Genomic DNA, 18793 nt, shown 5'->3' on the forward strand with positions numbered 1-18793 from the left:
GAGGAAGCCTGTTCCACTGAGGAGTCGCTCTAACGCTCAGGAAGTTCTTCCTAATGTTGAGCCGGAAACTCCTTGGATTTAATTTCAACCCATTGGTTCTGGGCCTACCTTCTGGGGCCGCAGAAAACAATTCCACACCCTCCTCTATATTACAGCCCTTCAAGTTCTTGAAGTTGGCCCCAGATGGCCATTTGTATAAGATGGCCCCTTGAAGTACCTTCAAGTACTTGAAGATAAAGTACTCCTATAACTATGCGTGGGATTTTTCCTACCTAAATGCAGAATTTTACATTTATTCCTGTTGAAATTCATTTTATTGGCTTCAGCCCAGTTTTCCAGACTGCCAAGGTCGTCCTGTATCCTGTTTCTGTCTTCTACTGTATTTGCGACCCCTCCCAATCGATTGAAAGAGGCAACTACCTTCTCCAAATCAGCCGATGAGGTGGAGGCGGCTTCGAGAGCCACACAGTATGTCTGAAAGGGCCACATGTGGCTCCCGAGCCACAGTTTGCCCACCCCTGCCTTAGAGGTTGCTTGCCACTGATTTGGCTTCTGGGAGGCAAGCTGGTAGCGATGGGGGAATCAGGTTTTTTATCCCATTGGAGAACCATCTACACAGCCTGTTTTCTTTCCAGCTCCTGGTCTCATCTACAAAATTGCTGGAGCCAATTTTTGTTTTTATTCCGGTTTGAAGACCGCAAACCTTGTGGCTTGCGGGGGATAAAATGATCCCTGGGATTTGCCGTTGCCGGATGCAGTCACCTCCTTCCCTGTGCCGTGTGCACTTTATGCGTCTCGCGCACTTGAATTATTCTATGGAGCGCATCACCCTGTCGCTGAGTGCAGCGGCTGAATCACAGGGCCTCCTGTTCTGTCTTCTTTCCTTGAGGTGCTCCTTTTCAGCGCAGCGACGCCTCTGCTCTTGCGCATCTGATCTCGTGTGCTCCTTGCTGCCAGCTGGGCGGTTGCCCTTGGGTGCTGCTTTTACCTGCTGAGTAGGTGCTGCGGCCGGGAGGAAAACCTGCTGACTCACTTTGGGGGAAAGGACCAATCATGACACAGCAGAGATGACCGGTCTGCTGCTTCTTGTAAGCCAATCATAGCTCTGGAGTCTCCATTCGTGAGACCAGAAAGAGGGCTGTGGACTCTCTGCGGGGCCCCCTAAGCATCCCATGAGGCAGCGTTTGGTGTCGAGGGCATGCAATCAACCTTTAAAACCTTTAAAACACGTTTGCGTTTTTCATCAGAGATGACAAAAAATAAGTTTCTCGCCTTTGGCGACTGCAAAAATCCACTTTTAAAGTAGTTGCATGTTGAAATGTGAGAAACGATGGAGGTGGCGATAGGAAAGAAAAGAATTGCCAGGAGGCAGGCTTTCGTAGTTCCTTTTGCTTCTCTCCGTAAGTGGTAGAAGTAGATTTTTTTAAAAAAAATGCAAATATGTGGAGCTACCGCTTTTGCATCATCTGAGAAAGGAATGGAGTTCTGCTTTTCTTGGTGCAAAACGTTGGCTGCTTTGATGCAGGATTTTGGCTCAGGATACCCACAGCTTTGGATATATAAGTAATAATAATAATGACTAGGCAGAATTTGACCAGTTCTAGAGGAGCATCAGAAGGGCCTTGCTGGATCTGAGAGCCAGTCTGGTGTAGCGGTTAAGTGTGCCGACTCTTCTCTGGGAGAACCGGGTTTGATTCCCCACTCCTCCACTTGCAGCTGCTGGGATGGCCTTGGGTCAGTCATAGCTCTGGCAGAGTTGTCCTTGAAAGGGCAGCTGCTGTGAGAGCCCTCTCACCTCACAGGGTGTCTGTTGTGGGGAGAGAAGATACAGGAGATTATAAGCCGCTCTGAGTTTCTGATTCAGAGAGAAGGGCAGGGTATAAATCTGCAGCTGTCGTCGTCTTTTTTCTCCCTTGAATCCATCAACCTGCCTCCCTCAGTGCCCCTGACTGATGCCTGTGGAACTCCTGCAAACAGAGCCTGGGGGCCCAAATACCCTTCTGCTGCTGTCCTTTAGCAACTGGCACTTAGAAGTATTCTGCTTCTGACTGTGGAGGTTCTATTTCAGTACCGTTGCCAATAACCAGGGCTTTTTTTGTAGCAGGAACTCCTTTTGCCTATTAGGCCACACACCCCTGACGTAGCCAGTCCTCCTGGACCTTACAATAGGTCCTGTACTAAAAGCCCTGTAAGCTCTTGGAGGATTGGCTGCATCAGAGGTGTGTGGCCTCATATGCAAAGGAGTTCCTGCTACAAAAAAAAGCCCTGCCAATAACCGTCGCTGTAGGAAATTCATTTTATGTGACGGTCGGAACATTGTTAGAAAGCCAAAGGAATTATCTGAGGCCAAAATCCGCCCCCTCCTCAATAACTTCTGCCCAGATATTTGCGGCTCTGTTCCACTCAGAGCCCAAGCAAATAAAATGGCCTCGCTGTGCCTCCTCCAGGTTTGCAAAGATTTCTGTACCTGTTTGGTTTTAGCGTATATTGAATCATAGAGTTGGAAGGGACCTCCAGGGTCATCTAGTCCAACCCTTCCCTCCATGCTCAAAGCAGGAAATTCACAAATACCTTCTCTCCCACTGATACCTGAGCCGCCCTGAGCCTGCTCCGGCGGGGAGGGCGGGATATAAATCCAATAAACGTAAACACCTGCTCCAAACCCAGAAGATGTCAAAAAAAGGTGGACATCATAAGAACATAAGAGAAGCCATGTTGGATCAGGCCAATGGCCCATCCAGTCCAACACTCTTGTGTCACACAACGGCCAATACATATACACACACACACACTGTGGCTAATAGCCATTGATGGACCTCTGCTGCATATTTTTATCTAACCCCCTCTTGAAGCTGGCTATGCTTGTAGCCACCACCACCGCCTGTGGCAGTGAATTCCACATGTTAATCCCCCTTTTAACCTGACTGCTCAGCAATTTCATTGAATGCCCAGGAGTTCTCATATTGTGAGAAAGGGAGAAAAGTACTTCTTTCTCTACTTTCTCCATCCCATGCATTATCTTGTAAAACCCCTATCATGTCACCCCGCAGTCAACGTTTCTCCAAGCTAAAGAGCCCCAAGCATTTTAACCTTTCTTTATAGGGAAAGTGTTCCAACCCTTTAATCATTCTAGTTGCCCTTTTCTGGACTTTTTCCAATGCTATAATATCCTTTTTGAGGTGTGGTGTCCAGAATTGTACACAGTATTCCAAATGAGACCGCACCATCGATTTATACAGGGGCATTCCCTTCCTAATAATTCCTAATATCAATTCCCTTCCTAATAATTCCCAGCATGGCGTTGGCCTTTTTTATTGCAATCGCACACTGTCTTGACTATCAGTAATCTGTTCCCCTCCTCCCATCTGTATGTCTTTTTCTGGTAGATTTTGCTTCCACCTCAAAAGGTGACTTTTAATTCTGCATTTCCTCTTCTGATGGATGTTGCTCGCGCACAGAAATGTGACTTTTAATTCAGAATAGCATTCAGTACTTGTCCTCTCCCTTTTGAAATTCTTTAAAAATCCCTTCCGACCTACGCTTTGCGCAGGGGTTTTGAAGTTCAAGCCGACTGCTCGTCTCTTGCCCTCCCTTGTCCTTACTGAGTCTCAAAATCAAGCTGCCTTTGAAAAAAAAAAATCTTTTTTTGAAGAATGTTGGCTGCTTACATCATTGCCGGTAATTGACTGCCAGAATGAGCCGTGTTGAGAATTGCATCTTTTCTGAAGAAAAAGAGGCACGCTAATTATAGCAACTGAAAGATGCCTCACTCGGAAAAGACCGCTGACAGTTCTGTTGTGAAAGCGTAGCAAAGGGGAGAGGAGATGTCACCCGGAACAGCGTTCAGTTTTGTGGCAGCCAGAGGGAATTGAAAGGTTTTTTGTTTTGCTTTTTAAAGTACTTTCTTTGCGCTATCTGGGGTTGCCAACCTCCAGGTAGTATAAACAAAAAACCGCTAAGAGACACCATAAATTTTAAACAAGATGGTGCAATGTAAAGACCGGTGGTGTTCTGACCAAGCTTGCACATAGAACTTCAAATAAACAAGAGCATATAGCAAAAAGACATTCACAGAAGACAGTTCAAAAACAGTCTTTCCAATCACAAAGAAGTAACAATACTCCAGTATTTAGTCCATAGAACTAAAGGAAGCCGTTCCAAAGACGTCTGTTCTAGATATCAAGACGTTTCATCCGTCTTTCTTCAGTTTGGAGACTTATTTATCACTAGAACCCAATCTTTACAATACATTCATAGAAGACCAACAAGGTTCAGAACATGTCTAATAGATTAGAACCTGGAAATCTAATATACACGTTCTGAACCTTGTTGGTCTTCTATGAATGTATTGTAAAGATTGGGTTCTAGTGATAAATAAGCCTCCAAACTGAAGAAAGACGGATGAAACATCATGAAATCTAGAACAGACATCTTTGGAAGGGCTTCCTTGGAATATTGTTACTCCTTTGCGATTGCAAAGTCTGTTTTTGAACTGTGTTCTGTGAATGTCTTTTTGCTACATGCTCGTTTATTTGAAGTTCTATGTGCAAGCTTTGTCAGAACACCACTGACCTCTACATCACATTGTCTTGTTTAAAACTTATGGCGTCTCTTAGCAGTTTTTTTATATACACAGCTGTACACTAAGATCCTATAGTTTAGCTAATCCCCAGATAGTGGCTGGAGGTCTCATGGGATCACACACAGCTGATCTCCAGGCAACAGAGAAAATGGAGAAGGCTTCTTTGGAAGCTGGACTTCATGACCTTATACCCCATTGAAGCCCATCTTCTCCCCCAAACCCTGCCTCATCGGGCTCCATCTGCCCCAAATCTCCAGGTATTTCCCAATGCAGAGCTGGCAACCTGGGTTTGCATCCACTGCAAGAAACCCCAGGAAGAAGCAGAAACTATTGGAACCAGTAGAAAAGAATCATAGAATCATAGAGTTGGAAGGGACCTCCAGGGCCATCTAGTCCAAGCCCCTGCACAATGCAGGAAAGCCACAAATACCTGCCCCAAATTTGTAGAATCTTCATCGCTGTCAGATGGCCCTCTAGCCTCTGTTTAAAAACCTCTAAGGAAGGAGAGCCCATCAACTCCCGAGGAAGCCTGTTCCACTGAGGAACCGCTCTAACTGCTCAGGAAGTTCTTCCTGATATTGAGCCGGAAACTCTTTTGATTTAATTTCAACCCATTGGTTCTGGTCCCACCTTCTGGGGCCACAGAAAACAATTCCATCCCATTCTCTAGATGAGAGCCCTTCAAGGACTTGAAGATGGTGATCGTATCACCTCTCAGCCGCCTCCTCTCCAGGCTAAACATCCCCAGCTCCTTCAACCTTTCCTCATAGGACGTGGTCTCCAGACCCCTCACCATCTTTGTCACTCTCCTCTGGACCCGTTCCAGCTTGTCTATATCCTTCTTAAAATGTGGCGCCCAAAACTGAACACAATACTCCAGGTGAGGTCTTACCAGAGCAGAGTAAAGCGATAGCATCACATCATGTGTCTAGGAGCACCTTCAAGACTTAACAAAATCTGGAGCAGGAAATGAGCTTCTGTTCACTTCTTCAAGTATCTGAAGATGTGAGCGGTGGCTCACAAAAGCTCCTCCCCTGGCCCAAATTTTGTTAGTCCTCATGGTGTTCCTGAACTCCTGCTCTTTTCTCCAGCTACCAGGACTGGCCCTAGACTGTCCGACACCCTAGGCAAGGCTACGTTCTGGTGCCCTCCCTCCCCACTGATAACATCACCAAGTCACATAGGGGCATCCAATTTGGTGCCCTCAGAAGGCCGGCGCCCTAGGCAGTCGTCTAGTTTGCCTAGTGCCAGGGGGCCGGCCCTGCCTGCTACAGACAGACTAACATGGCTACCAATCTTGATCTAATTAGAACCAGAGAGGCACAAGTCGTGCAGTTCCCCCCTCCCCTCTTTTAATGTATTTGGTATCCTGTATAATTCATGTTTCTAATAACAAACTCGATGACTGAGTAATGCCTGTTGGAAGGACCGAAATGCAAGGCTGCCCATGGAGAAAGTGCAGGCTTCTGCATTTGCTAAGAGTTCTTCAGATGGGCCAAAAACAGTTTAATTTGTATGTTTAAAAAACTAGGGTGGGGGGAAGCCAAGGGAATCTGATGCAGACCGAGTGTGTTCTAGGAGGCATGGAATCCCAAGAGCTAGTTTGTTGTAATGGTTAAGTGCATGGACTTTTAATCTGGGAGAACCGGGTTTGATTCCCTACTCCTTCACTTGCAGCTGCTGGAATGGCCTTGGCTCAGCCGGAGCTCTGGTAGGAGTTGTCCTTGAAAGGGCAGCTTCTGGCAGAGCTCTCTCAGCCCCACGTACCTCACAGGCAATGTTCCCTCTAAGCTGCAGAGTCTTGTGAGCAAAAATTCTACTTTGTGAGCTACTGGGATTTAAGTTATCAGCTACTGGCATTAAAGTGGTGAGCTACTGCATAAATTAGTGTGCTCTGGGGTCATCCTTCTTGCGCTAAGACAAAAATGTGTGAGCCGGATGCTAAAAAACTGTGAGCTAGCTCACGCTAACTCAGCTTAGAGGGAACACTGCTCATAGGGTGTCTGTTGTGGGGGAGGAAGGTCGTGGAGATTCTAAGCTGCTCTAAAACTGAGATTTGGCGAGGAGGGCAGGATATAAATCCAGTATCACTTTCAGTTAAACAGGGCACAGTGCCAAAATTTAGCCTAATCTAAGCCTTCACCTCTTGGGTCCTCAACCGTTGACTGTCTTGTCTCGCCTTGGACAGTTTGACCTGCTTGAGCAAACGTTGGGTGAAAAAAAATAAATAAGAGAATGCCGCTGAATATTCTGCTGCCACTGAGTTCTTTATCTGTCCTTCAGACCAAGCTAGTAAATTCTTGCTTGCCACAGGTGAATAGTGACTGCTTCTGGCATTAGCAGGTACAGAAGATTTTGAAATGGTGGCTTTGGTATTTTACACCAGGGGTCCCCAACATTTTTTTTTACTATTAAAACAATTTTATTTGGTAACATATGGTAACAAATTATATTTCTTGCATCATTAATAATTTCTTTTATTATCTATCCCATATATTACTTTCTACCCACCCCTCCCCCCGTTACTTGACCCCCACCCGTGTTATTTACTTAAAGTACTAATATTTAAAGGTAATAAAAACAAAAATTAATATTCTCCTTTTTTCTAAGACTTAATCATTATCAAAAATTGTCCAGTGTCCTTTTACTTTCCACTCTTTTTCTATCCCCAACGTTTTTTTTGAGCCTGTGGGCAGATTTGGAATTCTGACACTTGTGTGGTTGGCACAGACACAAAATGGCTGCCGCAGGAGGCGGAGCCAGCTACAAAATGGTGGCCACAGCTTAACCTTCAGCTCACACAGTGAAGATCCTTGTGCTGTGGTACAAGCTGCTGACAAAACAATGCTTTTAAAGGTCTGCATGGACAATCAGTCCTCCACTGGTCAATCAGACGGCATGCTGGACGAAAGCCCCACTGGCTTTCTAAAAAAATTTGGAGGGCACTAGGAAAGTTCCCACGGGTACCATGTTGGAGACCCTTGATTTAGAAGAAAACATTGGATTTTTACCCCATCCTTCTCTCTGAATTTAGGAGTCTCAGAGAGTCTTACAATCTCCTTTATCTTCCTCCCCCACAACAGACTGTTGGAGCAAGAATCTACATAAACCCAGTCTGACAGCTACAGTATGACAGCTGGTGATCTAGCTGCCAGGCTAGGTCACAGTGACCTGATCAGCAGACCGGCTTGAGCCGGCAGAAGCCAAGTGATGCAATCTGCTGAGTCAGCACGGCCAGGATTGGCTGCTTGGACTATATATGATCTGTGTGTGCATCACACAGGTCTCTCCCTGTGAGATGGTGGTTAGGCGAAGCACTTTGTCCGTGGAGGTGATATTGTATAGACTGCACAAGAGAGCACTTGTTGTGTATATATGTTAATACACCTTTTGGCACTAGTTGCACGTGTCTGCCTGATTTTCTTTCCTGAAGCCCTGTGTCGGGCAAGTCATCTCCCTCACTCTGCTACTCCCGCTCCGACAGGGTTATGGGCCCAGCACGCTTCCGCTGCGCGGAGGAGAGAGTTGAGAGTTGAGCTGACTGTGAGTTTGGAAAGAGCCGGAGGCGAGGAACGCCGGTGAAGGACACAGAAGCACCACCGTTCTCTGTTTGAGAGCCAGAGGGACGTCGGCAGCCAGCCGTGAGGAGGAGTCGGCACGATGGCTCAGCAACAGCTTGGAGTAGCCGTTGAGAAGCTCACCTCAGCCAACTACGCGGTGTGGAGCCTGAGAATGCAACACTACCTCAAGCGTGAAGGGCAATGGCTGTTCGTGAGTAACCCCCCTGCTGACTTATCTCCTGCCGAGACTGTGTTATCGGATAAGGCACTGGCCAACATAGTGCTGTCTATAGGAGATGACCAGCTGGTTTATGTGCGAGGGAAGGACACTCCCAAGGCTGCCTGGGACGCGTTGAGTGCGGTGCATGTTAGCACCACTGCCGGTTCCCTCATGGCCTTGACAAGGAGGATGTTCCGCACCGTTATGCCGGCTGGAGGGTGTGTGAAAGATCACATCAAACGGCTAACGGACTGTTTCGTTGAGCTGGAGGCAAGAGGCAAGACTGTAGCTCCAGACGACAGAGTGTACATTTTGCTGTCGTCGTTGCCACCTGAGTACACTCCCCTGATAACTTCTCTGGAGACGGTGGACGTAGCGACCCTGACCATGGAATACGTCTGTGCCCACCTGCTTGACTTCCAAGAGAGAATTGCGGCCGTGAGCTGTCCGGGGGTGTCGGCCAGGCAGCGTGCTGTTATCGGTGTGTCCGGGAAGACAGCCAAGAATGAGCCAGCTTTTGCTGCTGGCAGGCGTCCGAAGGTGGAGGAAGTGGAGCCGACTGCGTTTGCAGTCCGTCGCTGCTATGGATGCGGGTCGTCGCAGCACCTGCTCCGAGCTTGCCCTGAGAGGGAGAAGAGGCGGGGGCGTGTGCGGCGAGAGCGGAGGACCGCCAGCCCGTGTGAGGAAGCAACCCGGCTGGTCACGTCTGCAGTAGAGAGCACAGGGTCTGCTTGGATTTTAGACTCCGGGGCAACGAGCCATCTCTGCTGCGAGAAGGAGTTGTTGAAAAACATTGACGGTCCTGAGCATAAGTATGTGAGATTGGCTGATGGGACCACTGCCAATTCTGTTTGCTCAGGCAATGTGGAATTTCCTGCACTGAAATGTATGTTGCAAAAAGTGTTGTATGTACCCTCACTGCAGTCTAACCTGTTGAGTGTTAGCACACTGTTTGACCAGGGATACCAGGTGAGATTTGAGAAAACCTGCTGCAAAATCCTGGGAGGTGGGGGAAAGTTGCTTGTGACAGGAAAGAGGGAAGGTAAACTGTATGTGGTCCAGAGTGATTGTGCCCAGGTGGCTCAGGTGTCGAATGAGCCTGTGCACAATAATTGTATACATTTGCTCCATAGGAGACTTGGGCACTGCGGATTTAGGGCGTTAAAGAAAACCCTGGAGCTTGTGCCTAGTTTGAAAGTAAATCCTTGCAAATGTTACTTGGATTGCCAGGTCTGCAAGAAGACCAAAAGCAAGGCGTGTGCTGTTGCTAAAGAAAGCTCAAGGGAAAGCACACGAGCCCTGGAACTAGTCCATTTAGACGTTATTGGCCCATTGCCAAAGAGTCTGTCGGGGAGGAGATACTGCTTGGTGGCCACCGACGACCACACGAGGTACGCGTGGGTTTTCACCATGGTGCATAAGTCTGAGGTGTATAAGACATTCACCAAGTGGGTCAAAGCAGTGGAGAGACAATTAGGGGTTAATCTCCTGGCTGTACAAACCGACAGAGGGGGGGGAATTCTTATCTAACCAGATGAAACGTTGGCTGGAGAACAAGGGCATCGCCCACCGTCTGACGAACCCGGCAACGCCCCGAGAAAATGGGCATGGGGCTGTATTGCAGAATGTGATGTATTGCATGTTAGAGGATGCACAACTGCCAATGACCTATTGGGCAGAAACCATACATGCAGCTGTTTTTTTGCAAAATAGGGTTTGGTGTAATACTGTGAAAAATGTGCCTTACAGGTTACTGTTGAACAAGACCCCAGATTTGAGTTCTTTAAAAGTCTTTGGGTCACGGGCTCGGGTTGGCATCCACTCCACGAGTAGCGGGGAGGGGGATGTCCGGGCAGAGAGCCTAATTTTTCTGGGCTACAAGCCAAGGGCCAGGTGTTATCGTTTCTGCAATAGCAAATGCAAGATAACACTTAGTAAGAGTGCCCAGTTCAATGAAGAAAGCAGCTGGCCAAGGTTGCACTCCTTGCAGAAACAATTTGTCCTGCTGCCAAGTAGCGATAACGATGTTGGAGCGCAGCCCAGAACTCCAGCCCAGGAGGTGGCACCCAGTGGGGCTGGAGAAGGTGAGCCGAATGCTGGCACAGAGCCTGACGAGCAGAGTCAGGAGGCAGAGCCTCAAATGCAGGAACTGGAGGTAAAGTGTGAGAGTCAGGAGGTTCAACACCCAATTACAGGGGCAGAGCAACCAGCCCAGGAGGTGGGAACAGAGCAACCCGAAGAAGACAAAGCTGGTCCAAGCACAGGGCCACGGGTGTCTGCCAGGTCCACCAAAGGCCAACGTCCCGCTAGGTACAAGTGTCCCTATGTCACTCTGACTGTCAATCCAGACCCACCCGGATTTGAGGAAATGTTAAAAGAAAAGGCTAAGAAATGGAAAGCCTGGGTGGCAGAGTGCGAGGCAAGGGAGAAGGAGGCTGAAGCCAAGCGTCTGAAAGAGCTGGCTGAACAGGAACACGATGATGTGTTTTACAATCATGATGAGTTCCTGAACGAATTCCGGAAAGGGTTCCGAGCTACGTAAATATGAACTGTAATGTTGCTGGTGGACATGTATGTAAACTGTGTAAAGTGTTTTGGTGCACTGGGTTTAAATAGATTAGGAGGTGTGTTGGAGCAAGAATCTACATAAACCCAGTCTGACAGCTACAGTATGACAGCTGGTGATCTAGCTGCCAGGCTAGGTCACAGTGACCTGATCAGCAGACCGGCTTGAGCCGGCAGAAGCCAAGTGATGCAATCTGCTGAGTCAGCACGGCCAGGATTGGCTGCTTGGACTATATATGATCTGTGTGTGCATCACACAGGTCTCTCCCTGTGAGATGGTGGTTAGGCGAAGCACTTTGTCCGTGGAGGTGATATTGTATAGACTGCACAAGAGAGCACTTGTTGTGTATATATGTTAATACACCTTTTGGCACTAGTTGCACGTGTCTGCCTGATTTTCTTTCCTGAAGCCCTGTGTCGGGCAAGTCATCTCCCTCACTCTGCTACTCCCGCTCCGACACAGACACCCTGTGAGGTGGGTGGGGCTGAGAGAGCTCTCCTTTCAAGGACAGCTCTGCGAGAGCTATGGCTAACTCAGCAGCTGCAAGTGGAGGAGTGGGGAATCCAACCCGGTTCTCCCAGATAAGAGTCTGCACACTTCACCACTACACCAAACTGGCTTTAGACCAAAGATGGGCAATGGATAGGCAGTTTCATAATATTCATTCATTCATTCATTCATTCATTCATTCATTCATTCATTCATTTATTTTATGATTTATATCCCGCCCTTCCCACCAAGTGGCTCAGGGCGGCTTACAACATAGGATCGCACATAAATTAGGTTTAGTCATTCAAACAGTTAAATAATTAAAACATTTAAAACATTAAAATATGAATCACCCCCACATGGAGTCCAATCATTGATTTGTCTAGCTCTGTTCTGTTGTGTTTGACTGTCAGAGGCTCTCTGGGACCTTAGACAGAAGGTCTTGTTTGACTCTGCTGCCTGAGATCCTGTAGCCTGAAGATGCAGGGATTGAACCTCTGGACCTCCTGCACTGAAGGCAGGAGCTCTGCCGTTGAGCCCCATCCTCTTGGCATTTTGCAACTGCAACTGAGCTAGACAGCAGGGTTCTTCATGGTAAGAACGTCAGAGAAACCATGGTTGAATCAGGCCAGCGGCCCATCCAGTCCAACATTCTGGGTCACACAGTGGCCACAACCGAGGTGCCATCAAGAGGTCCATCAGTGGGGCCAGGATACTAGAAGTCCTCACACTGTTGTCCCTCCCAAGCACCAAGAATACAGAGCATCAGTGTACCAGGTATAAAAACGTAAGAGAAGCCATGTTGGATCAGGCCAATGGCCCATCCAGTCCAACACTGTGGGTCACACAGTGGCCACAACCGAGGTGCCATCAAGAGGTCCATCAGTGGGGCCAGGATACTAGAAGTCCTCACACTGTTGTCCCTCCCAAGCACCAAGAATACAGAGCATCAGTGTACCAGGTATAAGAACGTAAGAGAAGCCATGTTGGATCAGGCCAATGGCCCATCCAGTCCAACACTGTGGGTCACACAGTGGCCACAACCGAGGTGCCATCAAGAGGTCCATCAGTGGGGCCAGGATACTAGAAGTCCTCACACTGTTGTCCCTCCCAAGCACCAAGAATACAGAGCATCAGTGTACCAGGTATAAGAACGTAAGAGAAGCCATGTTGGATCAGGCCAATGGCCCATCCAGTCCAACACTGTGGGTCACACAGTGGCCACAACCGAGGTGCCATCAAGAGGTCCATCAGTGGGGCCAGGATACTAGAAGTCCTCACACTGTTGTCCCTCCCAAGCACCAAGAATACAGAGCATCAGTGTACCAGGTATAAGAACGTAAGAGAAGCCATGTTGGATCAGGCCAATGGCCCATCCAGTCCAACACTGTGGGTCACACAGTGGCCACAACCCAGGTGCCCTCAGGAAATCCAGCAGCAGGGCCAGAACTCCAGAAAGCCTTCCCCCTGTTGCCCCCCAAACACCCCCAGACAGAGTGTTCCATCTCTATAAAGGTAAAGGAGTGCAAGCACCAGTTGTTTTTGACTCTGGGGTGATGTCACATCGTTTTTACGGCGGACTTTTTACGGGGTGGTTTGCCATTGCCTTCTCCAGTCATTTACACTTTCTCCCCAGCAAGCTGGGTACTCATTTTACCCACCTTGGAAAGATGGAACGCTGAGTCAACCCTGAGCCGGCTGCCTGAACCCAGCTTCCGCCGGGATCGAACTCAGGTCCTGAGCAGAGCTTAGGACTGCAATACTGCAGCTTTACCACTCTGTGCCTTGTGGCTTATAGCTGCTCATGGATCTCTGCTCCATTTGTTTATCCAGTCCAACAGTATAGACCAGGGGTGGCTAAACTTGCTTAACATAAGAGCCACGCAGAGTACACGTCAGATGTTTGAGAGCCACAAGTAATGAACGTCAGATGTTTGAGAGCCAGAAGGAAGGTAGGCAGGCAAATAGAAGGGGGTGGGAGGTGGAGGTGGAAAGAAAGCAACTTTAAATGCATTCTCCAATTCTGCTGCCTGGCTTGGCAGAAATGCCTTCTCTAAGCTGGCTGATGGGGCCGTGGGGCCTTTGAGAGCCACACAATACGTCTGAAAGAGCCACAGTTTGGCCACCCCTGGTACAGACAAACCTCCCAAGAAACGTAGAAGCTGTGCACGCCATGATCTTGTCCGGCTAACCTCCGGGAACTCCTGAAACCGATAGCCATAGACTTTATAGTTTGCGGATGCTGGACACGGTGCTCTAAAAGCCTTTTATTTATTTGTGTGTTTTGTTTCCCTGCTGTCGTTTCTGAAGCGCAAGAGGTTGGCATTGTTCTTTCCTGCAGGAGCGTTCCTCTGTTTCGCTGTCTGGGGAGGCAACGGGGGTTTAAAGCGATCCAGGCGTCTGTATTTTGCAGCTTTTATGCGGGTTGTTTAATCATTCAAAATATCGCTTGTGATCTGAGCAATTATGTTCGACAAAGGAATCTCAAGCAGGCGGCTTTTGTGACGCTCCCGAAGGCTTCAGAGTTTCTCTCTGCCAGCGAGTGCAGTTCTGCACGTTTGGGAAGACGGCTGGGGAGGAAAGCTCAAAGTCTGTCAGGTATACGCCGCCCCCCCCCCACAGGTGCTCAGAATCAAAAAGAAATGACAAAAGCTTCTTTTATCCTAATATGTGGGCGCGAGAGACTCAAACTGAAGATTGTAATGGACCGTTGTTGGGATGAAGATTTGTGCGTGTGTGTGTGAGTGTGTGTGTACTGTTTGATGTACGTCAGGAATGCAGATCTGTCGGTAAACATCTTGGACTACTTCAATATGGTAAGCTTATTAAGAAATTCTAGGGTGGCGGCTTGTGCTTTTCTTGCTCTTTCTGTCCCCCCTTGTTACAGTTCTTGTTTTGGGGGGGTTTAATTAAGTCGGTCTGGACCGGCGGTGACCAAACTTGCTTAACGCAAGAGCCACATAGAATAAATGTCAGGTGTTTGAGAGCTGCAAGACAAGAAGGAAGGAAAGGTGGAAAGAAAGCAAATAGATGGGGGGGGGCAGGGAGGGAGCGGTGGAAAGAAAGGAACTTTAAATCGTTTTCCAAGCTGCAGCTGGCTTGGCTCGGTGAAGTGATGGAAAGAGACGAATGCTTTTCCAAGCAGGCCACTGGGGCAGCGGGGGCTTCAAGAGCCACACAATATGTGTGAAAGAGCCACATGTGACTCCCGAGTTTGGCCACCTCTGGTCTGGACCTAAGTCCATTGTGCTCACTGGAGATACTCTGAAGTTCCCCCCTGGAAATGTCTAGAATGGCGCACAAGCATTCTTTGAGAGTTTGCCTCCATTGGTCCTCCGTAGCATGTAGGCAGCAAGGCAATGGTCCGGAGAGCCTGTGGGGCTCACACAGTAAAGTGACGAAGTCCAGTTGGCCCTTGATTTGCTGAAGCAGCCCCCCCCCCCACTAGAGTCGGGCCATTGGTCCATCTAGATTGGTGTTGTCTACCATGAAGAAGACGATGTCTGCAGATTTATACCCTGCCCTTCTCTCTGAATGAGAGACTCAGAGCGGCCTTCAATCTCCTACATCTTCTCCCCCCACAACAGACGCCCTGTGAGGTGGATGGGGCTGAGAGGGCTCCCCCAGCAGCTGCCCTTTCAAAGACAACTGCTTCAAAAGCTATAGGTGACCCAAGGCCATTCCAGCAACTGCAAGGGGGGGGAGTGGGGAATCAAACCCGGTTCTCCCACATAAGAGTCCGCGCACTTAACCACTACACCAAACTGGTTCTCCAGGTTCTCAGGCAGAGAGAAGCCTTTCCCAGCACCTTCCACCAGATGTGCTCGTGTTGAACACGGCGTTTTCACACGCACTGAATAATGTCCTTTCAGTGCGCTTGGCAACTGGATTTTACTGTGTGGAATGGCAGAATCCACTTGCAAATGGTCGCTGAAGTGGATTGTAACTGCCTTATTTCGCATGTGTGAACAGGCCCCAAAATCTTCTGCCTGCAGAGGGGGTGCTCTGCCACTGAGTCATGGCCCTTTCTCTTGGGCAGAGCCTGACCCCCTCAGGGAAACAGCAGAGAGCTCAGTCTTTGGGACAGAGCAGGGAGTATGGAAAAGGGTTCTTTGAAGACAGAAGATGGGAAAGCCAATGACCTGCTCTGATGGAATGGGAACTTTCTGGTGTTCTTTCAGGGGATGCAGCATCCATAAGAACGAAGGAGAAGCCGTGGTGGGTCAGGCCAATGACCCATCCAGTCCAACACTCTGTGTCACACAGTGGCCAAAAAACCCAAGTGCCATCAGGAGGTCCACCAGTGGGGCCAGGACACTAGAAGCCCTCCCACTGTGCCCCCTCCACCTCTAGCACCAAGAATAAAGAGCATCACTGCCCCAGATATAAGAACATAAGAGAGGCCATGTTGGGTCAGACCAGTGGCCCATTCAGTCCAACACTTTTTGTCACACAGTGGCATAAAAAAACCCAGGTGCCATCAGGAGGTCCACCAGTAGGGCCAGGACACTAGAAGCCCTCCCAAGCGCCAAGAATACAGAGCATCACTTGCCCCAGTCAGAGAGTTCCACCTATACTTTGTGGCTAACAGCCGGTGATGAACCTCTGCGCCTTATGTTTATCCAAGCCCCTCTTGAAGCCATCTATGAGTTTTTGCAGTGCTTTCTCTAGCAGAGAAAGAGCATAAGAACATAAGAGAAGCCATGTTGGATCAGGCCAGTGGCCCATCCAGTCCAACACTCTGTGTCACATAAGAACATAAAAGAAGCCATGTTGGATCAGGCCAATGGCCCATCCAGTCCAGCACTCTGTGTCACATAAGAACATAAGAGATGCCATGTTGGATCAGGCCAATGGCCCATCCAGTCCAACACTCTGTGTCCCATAAGAACATAAGAGGAGCCATGATGGATCAGGCCAATGACCCATCCAGTCCAACACTCTGTGTCCCATAAGAACATAAGAGGAGCCATGATGGATCCGGCCAATGGCCCATCCAGTCCAACACTCTGTGTCCCATAAGAACATAAGAGGAGCCATGATGGATCAGGCCAATGGCCCATCCAGTCCAACACTCTGTGTCGCATAAGAACATAAGAGGAGCCATGATGGATCAGGCCAATGGCCCATCCAGTCCAACACTCTGTGTCGCATAAGAACATAAGAGGAGCCATGATGGATCAGGCCAATGACCCATCCAGTCCAACACTCTGTGTCGCATAAGAACATAAGAGAAGCCATGTTGGATCAGGCCAATGACCCATTCAGTCCAACACTCTGTGTCGCATAAGAACATAAGAGAAGCCATGTTGGATCAGGCCAATGACCCATTCAGTCCAACACTCTGTATCCCATAAGAACATAAGAGGAGCCATGATGGATCAGGCCAATGGCCCATCCAGTCCAACACTCTGTGTCGCATAAGAACATAAGAGAAGCCATGTTGGATCAGGCCAGTGGCCCATCCAGTCCAACACTCTGTGTCACATAAGAACATAAGAGAAGCCATGTTGGATCTGGCCAGTGGCCCATCCAGTCCAACATTCTGTGTCGCACAGTGGCCAAAAAACCCAAGTGCCATCAAGAGGTCCACTAATGAGGCTAGCAGCCCTCCCACTATGTCCCCCGCAAGCACCAGACAGAGTTCCACCTATACCTTGTGGCTATCAGCCACTGACGAACCTCTGCGCCATATGTTTATCCAAGCCCCTCTTGAAGTCGTCCATGAGTTTCTGCAGTGTTTTCCCTAGCAAGGAAAGAGCAGCTCTTGGAGGAAGCAGTGAAGGAGATCAGGAAAATAGTGTGAGAGGAGGAGTTGACCTCCCTTCTTCCAAAGCAGAGATCAGTACCCGCCTCAGTTGCTCTTAAATAGAATCATAGAATTGGAAGGGACCTCCAGGGTCATCTAGTCCAGGGGTGGCCAACGGTAGCTCTCCAGATGTTTTTTGCCTACAACTCCCATCAGCCCCAGCCAGCATAGCCAATGGCTGGTGCTGATGGGAGTTGTAGGCAAAAAACATATGGAGAGCTACCATTGGCCACCCCTGATAGTCCAGCCCCCTTGCACAATGCAGGAAATTAACAAATACCTTCGCCTAAATTCACAGGCTATAGCAGCCTCTTGGTGCAGAGTGGCAAAGCTGCAGTCCGAACTCTCTGCTCACGGCCTGATTTTGATCCTGGCGGAAGCTGGGTTCAGGTAGCCAGATCAAGGTTGACTCAGCCTCCCATCCTTCTGAGGTCAGTCAAACGAGGACCCAGCTTGCTGGGAGGGGAAGTGTAGATGACTGGGGAAGGCAATGGCAAACCACCTCATAAAACTGCCTTGAAAACGTCATGATGCGACGTCACCCCAGACTGGTGCTTGCACAGGGGACTACCTTTGCCTTTTTAAAAAATTCACAGGATCCTCATTGCTGTCAGATGGCCATCTTGCCTCTGTTTAAAAACCTCCAAGAAAGGAGAGCCCTTATAAATATAAATAAAGTCTCCCCTTAGTAGCCTCTCTGCCCTGTAACGACATTGCCAGTTTTTTTTCATTTGGGATTAAATAACTACACCTTTGCCCTTTGTCAGCATCAGCTGCCCCTTCCTTCCGGGCAAGATATTTTCCCTGCAGGTGCTTGAAAAGGGAGCTCGGCTGTAATTCCATCACAAAGCAGGGAGGTTTCTTTTTTTGAACCCCCTTTGCCCACCCTTTTCAGGGGGGAAAACATCTCAGAATGCACTTCATTGTGTCTTAATTATTTCTCCATGCATGGGTTGGACTTTCAAAGGGAGCTTTGCTGGCCAGCCCAACCTTCTCGGAGATCAAACGGCAGCAGACGTTGGAACACAATTGTGGAGGCCCTAATGAGGCTTTCAGGCTGGGCTGAGGAATGCATTGCAGAGAGAGAGAGACAGAGACAGAAAGGCACAGAGAGACAGAGACAGAGAGACAGATTGATGTTTTGAGTGTGTGTTCTGGAATGGGTTGAGAAATCCAAGGAAAGTATTTTACATTCTTTCTGCCTGGACTGTCTCCCGCCCCCCCCCCCCCCAGGGTTGCCAAATCCAATTCAAGAAATATCTGAGGACTTGGGAGGTGGAGCCAGGAGACGGTGGCTCAGTGGTAGAGCATCTGCTTCATAAGCAGAAGGTCCCAGGTTCAATTCCCGGCATCTCCAACTAAAATGGGTCCAGGTAGATAGGTGTGCAAAACCTCAGCTGGAGACCATGGAGAGCCACTAAAGGGGAGGGACGGTGGCTTAGTAGTGGAGCATCTGCTTGGTAAGCAGAAGGTCCCAGGTTCAATCCCTGGCATCTCCAAAAAAGGGTCCAGGTGTGAAAAACCTCAGCTTGAGACCCTGGAGAGCCGCTGCCAGTCTGAGTAGACA

At 48.8% G+C, this 18793-nt stretch overlaps 1 non-coding gene across 1 annotated transcript; it reads left to right on the forward strand.

The window, feature by feature from the left end:
• The first annotated feature begins 18510 nt into the window (after positions 1 to 18510).
• Positions 18511 to 18583, forward strand: TRNAM-CAU (transfer RNA methionine (anticodon CAU)). Its single transcript has one exon. It is a non-coding gene; the product is annotated as a tRNA-Met (tRNA).
• Positions 18584 to 18793: the final 210 nt, after the last annotated feature.

This window comes from Heteronotia binoei, chromosome 11, assembly GCF_032191835.1.
Source record: "Heteronotia binoei isolate CCM8104 ecotype False Entrance Well chromosome 11, APGP_CSIRO_Hbin_v1, whole genome shotgun sequence".
NCBI classification, from domain to species: Eukaryota; Metazoa; Chordata; class Lepidosauria; order Squamata; family Gekkonidae; genus Heteronotia; species Heteronotia binoei.